We start from the raw sequence: 10602 nt of genomic DNA, 5'->3' as shown, positions 1-10602 counted from the left end.
ATAAAAACCGGAACCGGAACCGGAACCGATATGAAAGGTTTGGTTCAGTTCTTGAACCTATGGTGACTTTTTTTGGTCAACACGAATTTTTACGATTTATTGTATCGTGGTTCGATTCGATTTTGCAGTTTCACGATTTTTATGCCCACCGTTAATGTAATCTACTGCTATTTTAAATTCGAATCTCGTTCTATACTAACTTAAACTCATAATCTTAGGATAAATATTATCATTTCATAAAATAAAAAAATAACAGGCCGGTCAGGATATAGCAGCAGCTCGGTTCTGATCGGCTCGGCTTGAATAGCTCGGCTTGGAGCCAAATATTTCCCTCCCAAAACCACCATCCGCCCGTGGCCCCGTACGCCGAGCTTGTCCGTACGGTCAGCTCTGTAATCACAGGCCGGTCAGGACGGTCAGCTTCTCCTTAAATCCCCCTTTCACTCACGACATTTAACATCTCTGTCTCTGTCTCTGCCTCTGTCTCTATATATATTTCTGATATTTTCCTATCCCTCAAAAACTCAAAACCCCATTTCTGAGCAGAATTTTGACCACCGCCACCACGTCCGATCCCTTACTCCGCCACCACAACCCACCACTCCTCTCCTCAAGCGCCGTCGGCATGCCGCCGACTCAGTCGTTTCGTCCTCCACGAGGTATGTACATTATAACTCCAACAAAAGCTACCTCTTCTGTAAATTTCAGATTAATCGAGCATATTTTTTTTTCTCTCTGTTGCTTTTCTGGGTGTGCGTAGAGCTTCCTGGTGTACCAGATGACGTTGCGGAGAAGCTGTGTTTCGAGAAGGTCTCGGAAGAGTTCATCGGAGACTGCGACTCCAACGCTGTGCTTTTCCGGCACAAAAAGACTGGTGCCGAAATCATGTCTCTGTCCAACACCTCCAAGAAAAAGGTCTTCGGCATTACTTTTCAAACAGTACCGTGAGTTCTCTTTCAAAACCTTTCTTTTTCGTGTAATGCAGTTGCCGATTTCGCCTATTTCTTTATATATGTGTTCAACTGTCGAGATGCAGGACCTATTCGACTGGAGTCCCCGACGTATTGCAACAGAGTGTGGCATGTGGGTTGAGAAAGTACCCTTTGAAAAAACCATTTGACGAGTTAGTTTTGAAGAGCTTCAGTACTTATATGTATTGTAAGGTAATGGCTGATCGGACCTACTACTCCGGTAATTGCACAACCACAAAGGTAAATTCGAGTTTGCAAAACTTGAAACGTAACTACAGTGTGGGTCTAATATGTATGGAATTAATCTGTATTCCTAAAACTATATGGTTTTCATAGTTAAATCAGGAATTGCATAATTTCGTTGATGTACTCCTCGATACTGTTTTCTTTCCTAAATGTGTGGAGGACATCCAGATTTTCCGGCCACAGGGTTGGCGTTATGACCTTAACAACCCATCCGAAGATTTAACTTATCAAGGTTGGACATTTGATGCTTGTGCCCAGTTCTCGAGTGTTTTTTTCTTTGGTTTGCATTGTGTTGGCAACATTTTATGTTTCTTAATTGATTATGAGTTTCGTTAATTTCCAAGCATGAAACTAATGTGCCATTTCATCGTAAAATGAATTTTGTTCATAATTTCAGGAGTTGTCTTCAATCAGATGAAGGAATTCCAATTTTGGCCACTGGATAGAGATATACTGAAGCTGACTGCTCGACAGGCAATTTTGCGCGCCCAAATGATTTTGCTAATTGTGATTTTCTAATGCTGATGAAGCATACAGAGCTTCTCTGTTCCCTCCCTCCCTCTATCTTTAATTTATATAAATCATTACCTGATGCATAACTAGATAAGATTAGGCTAAAGGTTTGATAAAACCAGATGTAATACCTACTTTAATAAACATGGTAGCTTCTGAAAATATAATCACATACTTGTGTGCTTACTAAAATGGTATCATTCAGATTTGTTGACGTCATTTGTTCTGTTTATCTACCTGACATATTAAGCTACAGAGTCATTCGTTACCATTGATGACTAGAGTGCTACTAGATTGGTTATTATGTTTGCCTAGTGTTCATATTTTTTAATTTTTTCTAATTTGATTCAGTATCTCTCTAATATCACACATCTGCTCTTCATTTCCTACAGGCCATTTTTCCAGACGCTACCTACAATTTTGACCATGCTGGGAATCCAATCCAAAAATTATGCCTCAACTGATTTACGAGGACTTAAAGGTTTGTTGTGTTCACTAAACAGGATGATTAGTTCTTTGATATTTCAGATACCATGATAAACTTTAAAACTGTGGTTTTTCATATGGTATGAGCCCTGTGACGTTAGTTTATATTTGGTCATCGATCCAACTGACTTATATGTTTCTTTCATATTCTGAAGGGTAACTTTTTTGTGAACTATTTCTTAACTATTGTTTTAATGCTGTAGTGCTTTCCTTTCTGAATTTCGGAGAATAACATCACAGGAGTTCCACAGGAAATACTACCATCCCAGCAATGCAAGGATATGGTTTTATGGAGATGATGATCCAACTAAGCATCTGCACATTTTGAGTGGTATTGAAACAAATCTGTTTCTACGTACATACATGTGAACAACTTATGTTTACCTACTAGATAACTTGCATGACTATTTTGCCCATTTCTCTTAAATAGTGGGCGAATTTTCCCAAACTAAATTCAATGAGAAGCTATAGTTAGCAAAAGAGCCTATTGAAAATATTAGTCTGGCCATTTAAAATCATGAATATGTAATGCCTCTTACAGTATCTGTTACTACATGTTATCCCTTTCTAGTCACTTTAATAGATTTCCTTTATTATACAAGGCTGTCAAGTCTGTAATCGCAAATGTCCCATCATTTCAGTTTTATACCCAATTTGTTTTGAAGAATTGAATCAGAGTTTAATTAAAAATAAGAAACAAATTACAAGCTGTTGCAGAAATATATTGGTCACTAACATCTTAATTTTGTGTAATTACTTTTCCTTTTATTATAATTGTGACAAACGATATAATTTTTAAAATTCTAGTACTAATCTCTCTCTCTCTCTCTCTCGCTCAGAGTACCTAGACATGTTTGATGCAAGTTCAGCACCAAATTTATCGAGGATCAAACCGCAAAGACTATTTTCAGAGTCAGTCAGGATTCTTAAGAACTATCCTTACGGTAAATCAGGTGATTTAGAGAAGAAAAGCATGGTATGCCTCAGCTGGTTGCTCTGTGATAGGCCCTTAGACACGGAGACTGAGAGAACAATTGATGTTTTTGTTCATCTCATGTTGGCAACTATTCTTTCTCCATTGAGGAGAATGATGCTGGAATATGGCTATGGAGATTTATATCGAGGTTGATTTTCATCTCTTTCAACCTCTATTGAGTATATTGCTGATGAATGTTTCTCGCAAAGACATTTCAAGGGTAGAGCTATTAGTCACAAGGACACTTGTACTATTTGTGGAGAAAGGCTTTAATACAGATGCTGTAGAAGCATCCGTGAATACAATGGAGTTCATATGCAGGTAATACAATGAGAAAGTATTTCCTGAAGGCTTGTCCTTAATGCTCCAGTCCATTGTAAGATATATTCCTCTTTGAATTTTTTTTTTTGTTTGTTTATTATATGTTCATAAAATACATTCTGTTTTAATAGCCAATTATTCTTAATCATGAATTTAAATATATTAAATCTCTATAGGATAAATGGATATATGGTATGGATCCCTTTGAGGCATTGAAGCATGGCAATTTTTTAATGGAACTGAATGCCAGAATACAAAAGGAAGGTTCTAAGACTGTTTTCTCTCTTTATCATTTTTTAATGGAAATGAATGCCAAAATACAAAGGGAAGGCTCTAAGACTGTTTTCTCTCCTCTGATAAAGAAATTCATTTTGAACAATCCCCATAAAGTTGTGGTAGCAATGCAGGTAATCGATCAAAGATTTTGCGCCCAACTTTTTGAATGTGTTTATAACTCCTCCATTCGACTTCTTGGACAGCCTGATCCACAAAAGTTTTCTGGTGATAAAAAAGCTGAGAAAGAAATCTTGGGTAAAGTTAAAGCAGGTATGACAGAAAATGATCTCACTGAGCTGGTACGTGCAATCCGAGAGCTGCGACTGAAGCAAAAAAATCCTGACCCACCAGAAGCTTTGAGAAGTGTTCCAAGCCTGTCTGCAAGAAATTCCAAAACCCAAGCATGTTCCTCCAAAGGTCATAATCACCTTAAAGATTCGATTTATTATGTTTCAGTTTGAATCAAGTTTCGTTATGGATTGTTCCTGCAAGAATAAAGAGAAATAAATAAAAAGCTTATATCTGTTATATGTAGGTTGTGTATATAAAATAATGGAGTTAAAGTATTGCAACATGCTTCCTTCACGAATGATATCCCTTCTGTTGACATTGTGTTCCATATGGGTTCACTAAAGCAAGAGCTTCTTCCTTTGGTACCTATTTTCTGGTAAGATGTTATCTCAATGAGTAACTAAGAAGGCCGAGCATTGAATCACATCAGCCACCTCTTTGATTACTGACTAATCATATGAGCTATTGTGTTCTGGCAGTTTCGCACTGGTGAACATGGATACAAAAGACATGAGCTTTACTGAACTTCATAAATTGATTGTGAGAAAAACAGGAGGAATATCAATTAGTCCAGTTACATCACCTGTATGGTACAAGAAAGATCCATGTGCCCATATAATTGTCAAAGGGAATGTCATGGCAGGACGTGCTGAAGACCTATTTGAAATGGTATTATTTTCCTGTTCTTTTCAGAGTCACATGATGAGTATTTTCAGTTCCCTTTTTTAATTTTTCTGATCAACGGGGGAGGGAAATTCAAATTTGGATGAAATGGGGTTCACGTTCTTGGGTGTGTTTATATAATTTAGTATGCTATCTTAACTCATAACTTCTCAGAATTTTTGGTTGCACAGAGTTGCATGTTTATAGTCTTTGCATCTGATGCTTTATTTATGTGTACTTCTTCCTTGCACCAGTTGACCCATAGTTTGTGTCGAAGACGGACTTAAGCATATAGGTTTACATCAGACCAATACCTGAATGCTGATTGAATCCATTACCCTCCATATTATAATTGTTATTCTCGATTTAATTTTCTTCTCAGGCGAAACAATAATTTTAGTAAGAAACACAAATGAATTGCAAAAGCTGATGGCCATAGGAGCAGTTCATCCGGCGGATCCTGCCCAATCCTAAGGAAAAAAAAAAAAAAAAAAAAAAACCTTGAAGGAAAATATATGATCCCTTAGGTTCGACCATTTGCCAAGTCAGAGTGAGACAGTCAAGATCTTTTCTTTTTCTTATATTATATGTTAGGCTGCAAAATATGGAGTAAATCTTCTTTAGTCGATAGAAAGAAGTTCTTAAGCGGTTACCCCTTCTTTCACTTTTAATTGCTTTTGTTTGTACCATATTGGCACAAGGAGAAGTTTCTAGGCATGCAATTGGTGTGCCATTGCTCATTAATGTTTCTATCCTTTTCTTCCATGTTATTATTGCAATCATTTGTGGTTCTCAATGAGTGGTTTTGGCAGACAATTCTAAGTTTGAATGCATTCATTTCATGTTATTTCAGATCCACCATGTTCTCCAAGAAGTCCAGTTTACAGACAAGATGCGGTTTAAAGAGACAGTTTCCCAGTTTATAGCGGAGGTATTACTGACTTTATTAAAACAAGCTCAATGTTGACATTGCCGATCCTTAACAGTTAACTATCAAAGCTTGAGTTTACATTATGTCATTTTCAGTACCAAAACAATGATAATCATCATGAAATTGCTGCTGTAAGGGCAGATGCCAAGTTAAATGTTTTTGGGTGGATTCGTGAACAACTTTTTGGTATCAGGTTGGACTAAGAGTTTCAAGTTTTTTTGTGTTATGAACTAATCTTTGCATATGCTTACTTTTCCTGTTTCTGTTCCTCTCTCCGAGAAGTGTATTTTCCAGAAACCTCAAAATATCGTTCATAATTTCCAGTGTGCAATGACAAAAATTTTTTAAAGGTTTACAAACTAGGTTTGTTCAAGGACCTCACCATTTTCAACCTTTTTTAACACCATCATATGCATATCTCTTTGGGATAAGGAATTCTTTATGCAAGTTGACATCTTAAATAATATGAAAAATCGTAAAGCTTTAAAGTTTTGTGCAATTATTTTGTCATAGTATGAATAATTCAGCATTGACTTAAGAAAGGTAATGGGACAGATACAGTTTCTCATATGGTCTGTAAATTCTCTATACTTAGTCAATTGGAGCTTCTAGAAGCGCTTGAAGGGAAAGTTGAACAAGATTGGGATGGCATTTCTTCATCTCTAGAGGAGGTCCGTAATTTGTAAGAAAGGTTGCTTCGTAAATATGACTGCTTCAGGGAAGAGTGAGAAGTTTGTTAGCAAATTTCTGGATTTGCTGCCTAGTAAGTCTCCCTTTGCAAGAACTATGTGGAAAGCTAGACTACCATCTGAAAATGGGGTCATTGTAATGCCTATCAAGGTTAGCATAATTTTGTTTTGTGGACGGTTCCTTTTTTTATACCAGTTCATTTTAATGGAGAATTATTTTTGATTCTTTCCTTCTGCAGGTTAATCATGTAATGCCTATTAAGGTTAGCATAATTTTGTTTTGTGGACGGTTCCTTTTTTTATACCAGTTCTTTTTGGTGGGGAATTATTCTTGATTCTTACCTTCTGCAGGTTAATCATGTAATGCCTATTTAGGTTAGCATAATTTTGTTTTGTGGACGGTTCCTTTTTTTATACCAGTTCTTTTTGGTGGGGAATTATTCTTGATTCTTACCTTCTGCAGGTTAATCATGTTGCAATTTCTGTTAACATCATTCTTACCTTCTACAGGTTAATCATGTTGCAAAATCTGTTAACATCCATGACACTGGTTATCAGGTTAATGGAAGTACACACGTTCTCCCAATTTCTTGCTAATACATGGTCGTGTTATGGAAAAGGAAATAACGGTGCAGCCTATGGTGGTTACTTTGATATTTACACAGGTTAAAAATTTGCTGTGTTAAAAACTCTCAGAGGTGATTTTGCTATGCCTCCTGATTCCAAAGGTGGTTGTTGTACGTAAGTGGACATAACTTCTTGTTTTGTAAAAGAGGACAAGGAAAAAGAAAGAAATGATTGAACTGTTAATGACTGTTGCAAAAGCTCGGTGGTGATCATCTCACAAGTGTTTCTGAGTTTAGTCCTTATTTTTAGCATTGTTATGAACTCTTTCCCGCCATTTGGTTATGTAGTTTTCTGCAGGACTATTTGATGGGAGTCACAACAGAAGATAGGCAAAGGAGACATAAAGAGATATTGTCAACCAGGTAAAGAGACATAATTTGTTGGTTGATTTTAGCTTATATTATGGCTGTATTGCATTCCAGAAATTTCATAGTACTGAGTTTGTTATCTTTATAAAATTATGATGTTTTAAGTGATACTTCCTCTAAATTAACTTTGGATAATATAGGAATTTGAATGCCGTACATGTTAATATGACATTAGCTGATCAAGTTTACTAATATTTGTCCATTGACAGTCTCTGAAGATATTACGCCCCACCCTCCTCTCCCCACGTTTACTACTTATACAAAGCTGATGATGTAGTTTGTTTAGATTCATTTACGACTTCATAACATTGACTAAGGCACACACCTGTGAAGGTTTTACGTTGATGTTGCAACATTTTTACATTATTTGTCTTTGATCCCATGCGCAATGTGCAGGACTTCAAGAAATTTGCAGAGGCAACCGACTTGGTTAAAAACAAAGGGGTTGTAGTTGCAGTGGGTTCGCCATTGGATGTCACAGAAGCAATACGGAAGCGACCTAAACTCATCAAACCAATGATGGTAAACCCCTATACTCCATGAGACGCCTCAGAAAATGCCGCAAGTTAACACTTGGTTTCATGTATCACTGAATTTCAGCTGGATTAGGACACAGGCTTCTTCTGTATTGGAAATTCAAGTAAATAATCAGACTTGTTACTGCGGAGCAGGCAGCGCGGTTATTACCTTTTACCTTTTTGTATTTCCTTAGCTAGGAAGTCACTCTTTGACGGTAACTATCTACTAAACAATTACCGGGTGACCTGTTGTACTTTACTTTGTTTAAAGTTTCTTCGTGCAGTGTTAGCTAACTCCTAACTTGTTTTACAAGTAACCACTCTATTTTTGCTAGTTAAATGTTTTCTTTGTAATTGCACTAGGTAAGATAGCTTCTATGTACAAAGTCTATAATGCCGTTCAAAATAGGTGACTTAGGCTTCTTTGGTGCGAAGCACCGTCGGCGCCTTCGTGTGAATAGGAGCTGCGGTTTTCGCAGGGGGCTAAGAAAGGGATTAGATAATTTGGATAGGGCTTTTGTAGTTTTGGATATTTGTTGATTGGGGTTTAGTTTGGGTAGGATAATTAGCGTTTGGATAGATAGAGCTAGGATAATTGGAAGCGTTTGTCGGTTGATGTGCGGTGTGGTGCGCCCAATCGGTTCCCAACAGTAGAAAGCAAGAAATTAACAGAATAGTGCAGAATTTAAAAGGAGAAAGGAAGGGAAAAGAGATAAGGGAAAAAGAAGTTCATTTCATTCATGCCCTTTACAGATTACACTAAATTATTTATATTCATTTGAAAGGGGAAACCCTAGCACCCACAGGCTGGGCTTTGAGCAAAACAAGGCATGCATGGGCTAAACAAGAGATGGTTCCTAGGCCCACACAGTGAGGTCCTAACAACTCCCCCCCCTTAAGAATAGGCCTGTCCTCAGGTTTGAAAATCAGGATAACGAGCAAGGATGTCGTTTGCAACTTCCCAGGTAGCTCTTTAGTGGGCAAGCCTATCCATTTGATGAGCCATTTGGTAACTGCAATCTTCTTCCTCTTGAATATGCCTCGGTCAAGGATTTTTTCAGGTTGCCAATGGAGAAGTCCAGTAAAGTCGAGGGGTGGAAGGACTGGGTTTGGTGGAGCAGAATCACCAATCTTTTTTTTGAGTAAGGACACATGGAAGACTGGATGTATCTGTGAAGTAGGTGGGAGGGCAAGTCTGTACACCACCGAGCCAATACGTTCTTGGATTTGGAATGGACCGTAGAACTTGGTTGTAAGTTTGTTGGATTGGCGAGAGGCAATAGATTGTTGGCGATATGGTTGCAGTTTGAGGTAGACCCAATCACCTACCTAGAATTCACGCTCTGTTCTACCTTTGTCGTAGATTTGTTTCATTCGGTTCTGAGCAAATTGTAAGTTAGCCCGTAAGATGCGAAGCAACCTATCCCGGTCCTGTAACGCTGCATCCACCGATTGTACCACCGTGGTGCTGGGTAAATAAGTATGAATGGATGGGGGAGGCTACCCATATAAAGCTTGGAATGAGGACATTTTGATGGTGGATTGGAGAGTGGTGTTGTACCATCACTCGGCCCAAGGAAGAAGATTGGACCATTTGTTGGGTTTATCGGTGGAGAAACAGCGGAGGTAATGTTCCAAGGTGCGATTGAGAACTTCCGATTGACCATCTGATTAAGGGTGGTATGCTGAGCTATGGCAAAGTGAGCTACCTTGGTGTTTAAAAAATTCCTTCCAGAAGTTACTGATGAATGTGGGATCCTGGTCTGACACTATGGACTTAGGCATTCCGTGTAGACGAAAAATTTCCTTGAGGAAAACCTCGGCAATGGAAGCTGAAGTGTATGGATGCTTGATGGCTATGAAATGACCATATTTGGTTAAGCGATCCACGACGACTAAGATTACTGTGTAGCCATTTGATGAGGGGAAACCTTCAACAAAATCAAGGGCAATGTCTTGCCAAATGCCAGTTGGAATGGGCAATGGTTGCAAGAGGCCAGGGGGATGTATTGTTTCATGATTTTGGCGCTGACATTCGATGTACTGGGCAACAAATGTTTTCACATCTCGTCTGATTCCCGGCCAAAGAAAACTGCGTTTAAAGCGATGATAGGTCCGGAGGAAACCCGAGTGGCCTCCCTGTAAAGAAGAATGGAATTCTTCTAATATTTTGGGACGCCATGGTGAAATGGATGGGACGAATATTCTGTGCTTGTAGTGGAGTACACCATTCACGACGGAAAACCCACGAATTGTAGTAGCTAGAGATTGCAACAAGGCTAGCCAGATATCCTTGACAGACGGGTCCGTGGAGTAGTATTGTTGGAAGGCTGGTACGCAGTCAAATAGTGGAGATGAAATTCCCATAAGTGGCTGTAGTTCGACTTTGCGTGATAAAGCATCTGAAGCACTATTTTGAGACCCCGGTCTATATTCCACCGAATAGTTATAGCCCAAAAGTTTTACAAGCCATTTTTGTTGTTGGGGAGTAGTAATACGTTGCTCAAGAAAGTACTTGATTGGTTGGTGGTCTGTGATGATGTGGAAATGTTGGTCTAGCAAATATAGTCTCCAATGGTGGACGTCAAAGACAATGGCTAACAGCTCTTTGTCGTAAGTGGAGAGAGCAAGATTTCGTCCCGATAAAGCTTTACTGAGGTAAGCAATTGGATGGCCTTCATAGCACAACACTGCCCCTATGCCAATGCTGGAAGCATTGGTTTCCA

General features: G+C 38.5%; 1 pseudogene across 1 annotated transcript; it reads left to right on the top strand.

The window, feature by feature from the left end:
* The first annotated feature begins 458 nt into the window (after positions 1 to 458).
* LOC148693497 (presequence protease 1, chloroplastic/mitochondrial-like) lies at positions 459 to 8170 on the top strand (annotated as a pseudogene). The gene is made up of 19 exons (XR_015952493.1): positions 459 to 659; positions 761 to 944; positions 1037 to 1211; positions 1308 to 1449; positions 1615 to 1691; positions 2123 to 2211; positions 2457 to 2547; positions 3056 to 3568; positions 3690 to 3777; positions 3844 to 3920; positions 3993 to 4165; positions 4289 to 4456; positions 4560 to 4749; positions 5597 to 5674; positions 5770 to 5867; positions 6270 to 6514; positions 6874 to 7028; positions 7288 to 7352; positions 7755 to 8170. The product of XR_015952493.1 is annotated as a presequence protease 1, chloroplastic/mitochondrial-like (transcript).
* The last annotated feature ends 2432 nt before the right edge of the window (positions 8171 to 10602 follow it).

This window comes from Pyrus communis, chromosome 10, assembly GCF_041283825.1.
Source record: "Pyrus communis isolate YQ-2024b chromosome 10, ASM4128382v1, whole genome shotgun sequence".
Classification (NCBI taxonomy): domain Eukaryota; kingdom Viridiplantae; phylum Streptophyta; class Magnoliopsida; order Rosales; family Rosaceae; genus Pyrus; species Pyrus communis.
Note: the sequence above shows the minus strand (reverse complement) of the source record. Positions and strands in the feature narration are given on the sequence as shown.